This window comes from Schistocerca serialis, chromosome 4 (assembly GCF_023864345.2).
Source record: "Schistocerca serialis cubense isolate TAMUIC-IGC-003099 chromosome 4, iqSchSeri2.2, whole genome shotgun sequence".
Taxonomy (NCBI): Eukaryota; Metazoa; Arthropoda; class Insecta; order Orthoptera; family Acrididae; genus Schistocerca; species Schistocerca serialis.
Genome location: NC_064641.1, coordinates 236352574 through 236362922, shown reverse-complemented (window position 1 = coordinate 236362922; position 10349 = coordinate 236352574).

Genomic DNA, 10349 nt, shown 5'->3' with positions numbered 1-10349 from the left:
AGGTGACTACAGGGTTATAAACACAAAATCAAATAGGGGTAATGCAGGAGTAGGTTTAATAATGAATAGGAAAATAGGAATGCGGGTAAGCTACTACAAACAGCATAGTGAACGCGTTATTGTGGCCAAGATAGATACGAAGCCCACGCCTACTACAGTAGTACAAGTTTATATGCCAACTAGCTCTGCAGATGACGAAGAAATTGAAGAAATGTATGATGAAATAAAAGAAATTATTCAGATTGTGAAGGGAGACGAAAATTTAATAGTCATGGGTGACTGGAATTCGAGTGTAGGAAAAGGGAGAGAAGGAAACATAGTAGGTGAATATGGATTGGGGGACAGAAATGAAAGAGGAAGCCGCCTGGCCGAATTTTGCACAGAGCACAACATAATCATAACTAACACTTGGTTTAAGAATCATGAAAGAAGGTTGTATACATGGAAGAACCCTGGAGATACTAAAAGGTATCAGATAGGTTATATAATGGTAAGACAGAGATTTAGGAACCAGGTTTTAAATTGTAAGACATTTCCAGGGGCAGATGTGGACTCTGACCACAATCTATTGGTTATGACCTGTAGATTAAAACTGAAGAAACTGCAAAAAGGTGGGAATTTAAGGAGATGGGACCTGGATAAACTAAAAGAACCAGAGGTTGTACAGAGATTCAGGGAGAGCATAAGGGAGCAATTGACAGGAATGGGGGAAATAAATACAGTAGAAGAAGAATGGGTAGCTTTGAGGGATGAAGTAGTGAAGGCAGCAGAGGATCAAGTAGGTAAAAAGACGAGGGCTAGTAGAAATCCTTGGGTAACAGAAGAAATATTGAATTTAATTGATGAAAGGAGAAAATATAAAAATGCAGTAAGTGAAACAGGCAAAAAGGAATACAAACGTCTCAAAAATGAGATTGACAGGAAGTGCAAAATGGCTAAGCAGGGATGGCTAGAGGACAAATGTAAGGATGTAGAGGCCTATCTCACTAGGGGTAAGATAGATACCGCCTACAGGAAAATTAAAGAGACCTTTGGAGATAAGAGAACGACTTGTATGAATATCAAGAGCTCAGATGGAAACCCAGTTCTAAGCAAAGAAGGGAAAGCAGAAAGGTGGAAGGAGTATATAGAGGGTCTATACAAGGGCGATGTACTTGAGGACAATATTATGGAAATGGAAGAGGATGTAGATGAAGATGAAATGGGAGATATGATACTGCGTGAAGAGTTTGACAGAGCACTGAAAGACCTGAGTCGAAACAAGGCCCCCGGAGTAGACAATATTCCATTGGAACTACTGACGGCCGTGGGAGAGCCAGTCCTGACAAAACTCTACGATCTGGTGAGCAACATGTATGAAACAGGCGAAATACCCTCAGACTTCAAGAAGAATATAATAATTCCAATCCCAAAGAAAGCAGGTGTTGACAGATGTGAAAATTACCGAACTATCAGCTTAATAAGTCACAGCTGCAAAATACTAACACGAATTCTTTACAGATGAATGGAAAAACTAGTAGAAGCCAACCTCGGGGAAGATCAGTTTGGATTCCGTAGAAACACTGGAACACGTAAGGCAATACTGACCTTACGACTTATCTTAGAAGAAAGATTAAGGAAAGGCAAATCTACGTTTCTAGCATTTGTAGACTTAGAGAAAGCTTTTGACAATGTTGACTGGAATACTCTCTTTCAAATTCTAAAGGTGGCAGGGGTAAAATACAGGGAGCGAAAGGCTATTTACAATTTGTACAGAAACCAAATGGCAGTTATAAGAGTCGAGGGACATGAAAGGGAAGCAGTGGTTGGGAAGGGAGTAAGACAGGGTTGTAGCCTCTCCCCGATGTTGTTCAATCTGTATATTGAGCAAGCAGTAAAGGAAACAAAAGAAAAATTCGGAGTAGGTATTAAAATTCATGGAGAAGAAATAAAAACTTTGAGGTTCGCCGATGACATTGTAATTCTGTCAGAGACAGCAAAGGACTTGGAAGAGCAGTTGAATGGAATGGACAGTGTCTTGAAAGGAGGATATAAGATGAACATCAACAAAAGCAAAACAAGGATAATGGAATGTAGTCTAATTAAGTCGGGTGATGCTGAGGGAATTAGATTAGGAAATGAGGCACTTAAAGTAGTAAAGGAGTTTTGCTATTTGGGGAGCAAAATAACTGATGATGGTCGAAGTAGAGAGGATATAAAATGTAGGCTGGCAATGGCAAGGAAAGCGTTTCTGAAGAAGAGAAATTTGTTAACATCCAGTATTGATTTAAGTGTCAGGAAGTCATTTCTGAAAGTATTCGTATGGAGTGTAGCCATGTATGGAAGTGAAACATGGACGATAAATAGTTTGGACAAGAAGAGAATAGAAGCTTTTGAAATGTGGTGCTACAGAAGAATGCTGAAGATTAGATGGGTAGATCACATAACTAATGAGGAAGTATTGAATAGGATTGGGGAGAAGAGAAGTTTGTGGCACAACTTGACCAGAAGAAGGGATCGGTTGGTAGGACATGTTCTGAGGCATCAAGGGATCACCAATTTAGTATTGGAGGGCAGCGTGGAGGGTCAAAATCGTAGAGGGAGACCAAGAGATGAATACACTAAGCAGATTCAGAAGGATGTAGGTTGCAGTAGGTACTGGGAGATGAAAAAGCTTGCACAGGATAGAGTAGCATGGAGAGCCGCATCAAACCAGTCTCAGGACTGAAGACCACAACAACAACAACAGTATACTTTTAGGATCAAAATTCAGTTGGGTGACTTATCGGGTGCCATCCTGTATATGATAAGTATTATTGTAGGTAGGAGTCCCACTTTTCACAAACCTCTCAACAAAGGCCTTGTTGGGCGAAAGGTCTTTTTGTGACAGCCTTTTTGTTGTGTCTATCTGCGACTCAGCACCTCCTTTTCATAATATTTTACATTCTATCCTGGGTTTTCTGTTGTATGAAATGAAAATTAAATAGACCAAAGTCAGCTTACAATGAGCTGTTGTGGATGAAATGGTGCACTAACTGCATTGCTATTTAACTCAACACTTCTGTTTGTTGTTGCTGAGCCTCGCATTTGCAACTGTTGCTGTTGCTAAATAAGTTGCATAACCTGTTAATCTGAAAGCTCTGTTTTAAGATTGAGTTTATTTCACAAGATATATTACAAGAAAAGAAAACAAGTAAATGAACATGCTGCCTGGCAGTCACAGCACAAGTGCTGATATGTCTCGAGTTCAAAGAAATAAGTAGACATGCTAGCATGAAACTGAGTCACAGCTAATGTAACAAAATTAAATTTCTACATGAACAGTTGTTGCTACAGAGTGTCCTTGAATTATCACTGTTTCAAACAAACAAATACTGGATTGTGATACTTGAGAGTGCCTTCAAATGATTCTAAGCTTTCATTTTTTCCATCTAAGGGCCACAAACCCCATTGGGAAAATACAGAGTTTACATAATTATGTACCCTACTAGTAGCATACAGTTAACATATGGTTTGTTAACTCAGGTAACTATTACGGACGTAATTGCCATACGTATACACATGTTTATACCACTATGTGACAAGATAGTCGATGCTCTTATGGAAAAATGTTTGCAGTTGCCTACAGAAAAACGATTGTATCTAGGTGTGCACATCTACACCCTAAGCAAATTGATGGCCTCCTCACATGAGGAGAAATCGGGACTGCATGGAGGATGTGTAAGGGCCTCCCAACAAAATTTCTAAAGCGGAGCGAAACAACCTTAACACACATGTTGCCATGGTTGTTTCAACTACACTGCAAAAGTTTCACTGAGAAGTCCTTACACATCCTGCATAAAACCCCGATATCTCCCCATTATTTCCATATTTTTGGAGTCCTGAAGAAAGACATTTGTGACCTCTGATTTGCTTCTGATGATGATGATGATGATGATGTTACGTAGCATCTTTGGTTGATAAGTGGTGTATATTCAGAGCTCTCATAGAGATAAGTCTTTAATTGCATAATAACAATTAATTAAGGCAACATTACATCATAAATAGGTAAATTAATATATATTGTAAGCTATCAATTATAGGTTTCACATTTTTTGTGTATTTTCTGGAAAAAGAAAACATTTCATAGGGGCGAATTTTGGACCAGGATTTATTTAGGTTATTGTATATTGTAAGTTACGTGATTATTTCAATAAAGTAAAGTTTGTGTTGTTAGTGTATTCTTACACGCTATCCATTTGATTCTCTAGTAAGCAGTCAAAATAACAAGTTCCAAAATAAGTGAAAAGTTTACATAGTGTTGGCTCAGTTCTTTGTTTACTTTGTGTTTCATCATGTAAACAATACAGGTTAAATTGTTTTTGTTTCTCTGGAAGTTTTGAATTAGTATCCAAACTTTAGGCCTAAACTTTCCAAGAAATGTAATACATTAATTAAGTAGTTTATGAAGTTATTCTTGTTTAACTTAGACTAAAGCTAAAATTTGTTTGCCATTAGTGAGAAGTGTATGACTTGCCATAGGATTGTTAGTTCTGGGGTGTGGTGTGAGGATTATTGCAGTTTCTTTCATGTGGGTGACTGTAGTGGTGTGGGAATTTGGGAAATAAACAAGGCCCATTGGTTATGTAGTATTTGCTGTAGAGACAGATAGGAAGATAATGGAACAGGAGGAGAAGATTGCTGCCCTTCAGGCAGAAATAGGTAAAGCAAAACAAGATCTGGAAAGGTTGAGGAAGGAGAAGGGAAAAGAGATGTGGAAAGTGACAACAGATTATAGAACATATAGGAATAGGACTTCCTCGGACGGTGTTGTTGTGAATGTGGGAAACAGGTTTGATCTGTTGTCACAGTTGGAAACTGATGAGCCACAAGTAAATGCAGGAGCAGACAGGACACAACAAACTTTCAAAAAGTGTTTGAAAAGTAAGAGGTCAGAAAAAGTTGTGAAGAAGAAGTAAGTTTTGTTGTTAGGTAGTTCACATGGTAGACATGTTGGCCAACTGTTGCAGGATGAACTAGGGTCAGGTTACCAGGTCACAATTTTTTTTAAACCCAGTGCAAGTCTGCAAAGACTTCACAAAGGAAGACACCATGGTAATAGTGGGTGGATCAGGCAACAGCACAGACAGGAACTCTAATTGTTCAATTGAGAATGACCTGGTAAAGATAGCTTCAGCAACGAGACATACTGGTGTTGGGCTTGTGTCTGTTCTGGGGCATCATGACCAGCCTCATTTAAACTCTTCTGTTACGAGAGTTAATTTAGAGGTGGAACGACTGCTTGGATCAGGTATGGGGTCTCACATCAGTGTAATTCCTGTTGACTCTATCAGTGGGTGGGACTATACTAGGCATGGCCTCTGCAGGAAAGGGAAGGGAAAATTGTCTGGGCTATTAGCAAATAACTTAGGGGGGGAGCGGGGGGGAGGCACTATCACAAGTGGTAAGGTACCAGTGGTTACAAGTGACAGATCAGTGATTTTTTTATGGAGGGCAGAAACAAAAGTCTTTCAGAGACAGGTTGAAAATGACTTTCACATTGATAAAACATGCATCAAGAAAGCCAATTTTGAGGTACACAGTTCATGCAGATAACCTCTGATTGAGATACTCAAAAGCTGACAGGAAAATTAGGTTCATCTAGTCATAATTCAGCCAGTGCAAAAAATCTGTTCATTTTGCCTCAGAATATCCGAGGATTAAGCAGTAAGCTTAATGAATTGCTTATTTGTGTTGAAGAATTAGGGTTGAGTAAATCGGTTGATATAATCTGCCTCTCTGAACATCATGTGACCACTGGTATAGATATGTTAAATGTTACAGGATTCAAGTTAGCTTCTTACTTCTGTAGAGAAAATATGGAGAAAGGAGGAGTTGCCACATTTGGCGGAAACTGTTTTGATTTCAAGAATATTGATAATAATAAATTTTGCTCAGAGCAGCACTTAGAAGCTTGTGCAACAGAAGTAAAATTTCATAATAAGTCCTTTATAATAGTAAGTATACACAGGTTCACCTTCATGAAATTTTAACCTCTTCATAAAAAATCTGGAATCTCTGTTGTCCCATCTCACAGTAAAACACAAGGAAATAGTGGTTGCTGCTGATTTTAATGTGGATTTATTGAAAAGCTCTGACAGTGAACAATTACTGCAATCAGTAACACTATCATTCGATTTAGTTCCTACTGTGAACTTCGCAACTAGGATATGCAAATGCTCTGAGACTGCTATCAATAATATCTTTGTAGACAAATCTAGGGAAAAAAGTCATATCACAAAACCAATCGTAAATGGGCTATCTGATCAGGACATGCAGCATCTTGTGTTAAATGCTGAAACTTGTCAGGATAAAAAGTCTATTAAATCTGAGTACAGGAAGGTAATAAATCAGTCAAAAATTGAGAAATACAGGAAATTGCTCAAAGACATGAACTAGATATATGTTTACAATATTTCTGACTCAAATGGAAAATACAAAGTACCTATTAATTAAGTTACTTCCACTTTTGAAAATTATTTTCTCCTAAAGGTAAGGGGACTGATGACCATAGATGTTAAGTCCCATAGTGCTCAGAGCCATTTTCCTAAAGGTAACTCAAATCACACAGAAAAAAAACCATAGATTACACAAGAAATAAAGGCATAATGTAGGACAAAAAGGAGACTCACTCTACTACTGAGGAACAGCTCCGATGTTAGCATTGTAATGCATCACGAAGTATATTGCAAAATATTGAATCAAGTAAACCAGAAATGAAAGAAGCTTTATTATGAGGAAAAAATCATTACATCAGGCAACAAAATAAAAACTACATGGGATATAGTGAAGACAGACACAGTTGGGAGCAAAAAAGAAGAGGGGCAGTCAGCTCTAAAAATATATGAGACTTTGGTAACAAATGAATTTAGTGTTGCAAACCTCTTAAACAAGTGCGTCATTTCTATTACTAACAGCTTGGGGTTATCAGGTTGGGTGAACATAGCAATGGAGTATCTGATACCAGTCTTTAAAAATAATTTCAGTAAAATGAGAGTGACACCCATGTCTCCCGAAGAAGTAGCATCACCATAAAATCCTTAAAATCTAAGTATTCCAGTGAGTATGATAACATATCAACATCGTTAATCAAAGAGTGCTCATGTGAGTTGAGTTCTATCTTAAGTTATTTGTGTAATCAATCTCTTATCAGCAGAACATTTCTAGACTGGCTAAAACATGCTGAAGTTACGCCTCTTTACAAGAAGGGGGATAGAGAGATACCATCAAACCATTGACCAATTTCACTTTTGCCAGCTTTCTCAAATATATTTGAAAAGGTTGTGTTCAAACACCTTCTTAAGCATCTGGCTGTAAATAATATATTTATTAGTCACAGTTTGGGTTTCTTAAGGGTTTTGATATAGAGAAAGCTATTTACACTTACAGTGAGAATATACTTAATTCATTAGATAATAAATTAGAGGCTCCTGGCATTTTCTGTGACCTGTCCAAAACCTTTGATTGCGTGAACCACAGCATTCTCTAAAGTAAATTAGAATATTATGGTGTCACTGGCATTGCTGTGAAATGGTACGAGTCTTATTTAACAAACAGGAAACAAAGGGTGGTTTTGTGTAATACCTGTCCAATAAGCAGTCAGTCTTCATCTGACTGGGAATTAATTACATGTAGTGTTCCTCAAGGATCCATCTTGGGTCCCTTGTTTTTCCTTGAGTGCATTGAGTTACATCTCATCTGTTACATTGCCGGATGCTAAGTTTGTTTTGTTTGCAGATGATACAAATATTGCAATAAGTAGTATGTCAAGTACAGACTTAGAACTAGCTGCTAATCAAATTTTCACTGGCATTAATAAATGGTGTAAAGCTAATTCACTGACATTAAACTTTGAAAAGACCCACTACATGCAGTTCAGAACCTCTAAGAGATTTCCTTCCAGCATGTGTATATCATGTGAAGACATGAAGATCGAAGAGGTTGACAGTGTTAAATTTCTAGGATTACAACTCGATAATAAGTTCAGTTGGGAAGGGCATACCACAGAATTGCTTAAGTGCCTAAACAAGTCTGTATTTGCAGAGAGAATGGTGTCATCATATGTAGGGGACATTATATATACACACACACACACACACACATATATTAAAAAACCTTGCATACTTCACTTACTTTCATTCTATTACATCATATGTATCATATTCTGAGATAACTCATCAAACCGAGAAAAAGTTTTTAGTGAGCAAAAGTGTGTTATAAGAATCATTTGTTGTGTAATTTCAAGAACATCATATAGAAACCTTTTCAAGGAACTTTGTATTCTAACCACTGCTTCTCAGTATACAGGGTGATTCAAAAAGAACACCACAACTTTAGGAATTTAAAACTCTGTAACGACAAAAGGCAGAGCTAAGCACTATCTGTCAGCGAATTAAGGGAGCTATAAAGTTTCATTTAGTTGTACATTTGTTTGCTTGAGGCGCTGTTGACTAGGCATCAGCGTCAGTTGATGCTAAGATGGCGACTGCTCAACAGAAAGCTTTTTGTGTTATTGAGTACGGCAGAAGTGAATCGACGACAGTTGTTCAGCGTGCATTTCGAACGAAGTATGGTGTTAAACCTCCTGATAGGTGGTGTATTAAACGTTGGTATAAACAGTTTACAGAGAATGGGTGTTTGTGCAAAGGGAAAAGTTCTGGACAGCCGAGAACGAGTGATGAAAATGTAGCACGCATCCAGCAAGCATTTGTTCGCAGCCCAGGAAAATCAACTCACAGAGCTAGCAGAGAGCTGCAAATTCCACAATCAACTGTATGGAGAGTCCTACGAAAAAGGTTAGTTATGAAACCTTATCGTCTGAATTGAACGTCAACTACCCGAGGTGATGGATCGGCCGCCAGGCAGCCCGTGACAGAGCACTTCATCACTGGCCTCCAAGAAGCCCTGATCTTACCCCTGCGATTTTTTCTTATGGGGGTATGTTAAGGATATGGTGTTTCGGCCACCTCTCCCAGCCACCAATGATGATTTGAAACGAGAAATAACAGCAGCTATCCAAACTGTTACGCCTGATATGCTACAGAGAGTGTGGAACGAGTTGGAGTATCGGGTTGATATTGCTTGTGTGTCTGGAGGGGGCCATATTGAACATCTCTGAACTTGTTTTTGAGTGAAAAAAAACCTTTTTAAATACTCTTTATAATGATGTATAACAGAAGGTTATATTATGTTTCTTTCATTAAATACACATTTTTAAAGTTGTGGTATTCTTTTTGAATCACCCTGTATTTATTCCCTAATGAAATTTGTTGCAAGTAATATATCTCTGTTTCCAACCAATAGCTCCATACATAGTATCAATACTAGGAATAAGAACAATCCACATAAAGACCTAAAATCACTTAACTTGGTCCAAAAAGGGGTCCAATAATCAGGAACATACATTTTCAAAAAATTGCCAGTAACCATTAAAAACTTGCATTCAGATAAAGCATGGTTTAAACCGCAGGTTAGTTAAACATAATGTTATTGGCATGTACCGCCCATCAAATACAGATTTGTTGTGCTATCTTGATAGACTTAACAGGGCAATTAGACAAACAGGCCCCACTGACCTTAGCATAGTTGGAGACTTAAATATTGATGCAAACTCCTGTCATATAACCTATTTGAAAATAATAGATATATAGATATAATAATACATATATATCCTCTCCCTTAAAACCGACATCCTTTCGTCCTTTCGTCTTTCCCTCTCCTTCCCTCTTTCCTGACGAAGCAACCGTTGGTTGTGAAAGCTTGAATTTTGTGTGTATGTTTGTGTTTGTTTGTGTGTCTATCGACCTGCCAGCACTTTTGTTTGGTAAGTCTCATCATCTTTGTTTTTAGATATAATACACTCCTGGAAATTGAAATAAGAACACCGTGAATTCATTGTCTCAGGAAGGGGAAACTTAATTGACACATTCCTGGGGTCAGATACATCACATGATCACACTGACAGAACCACAGGCACATAGACACAGGCAACAGAGCATGCACAATGTCGGCACTAGTACAGTGTATATCCACCTTTCGCAGCAATGCAGGCTGCTATTCTCCCATGGAGACGATCGTAGAGATGCTGGATGTAGTCCTGTGGAACGGCTTGCCATGCCATTTCCACCTGGCGCCTCAGTTGGACCAGCGTTCGTGCTGGACATGCAGACCGTGTGAGACGACGCTTCATCCAGTCCCAAACATGCTCAATGGGGGACAGATCCGGAGATCTTGCTGGCCAGGGTAGTTGACTTACACCTTCTAGAGCACGTTGGGTGGCACGGGATACATGCGGACGTGCATTGCCCTGTTGGAACAGCAAGTTCCCTTGC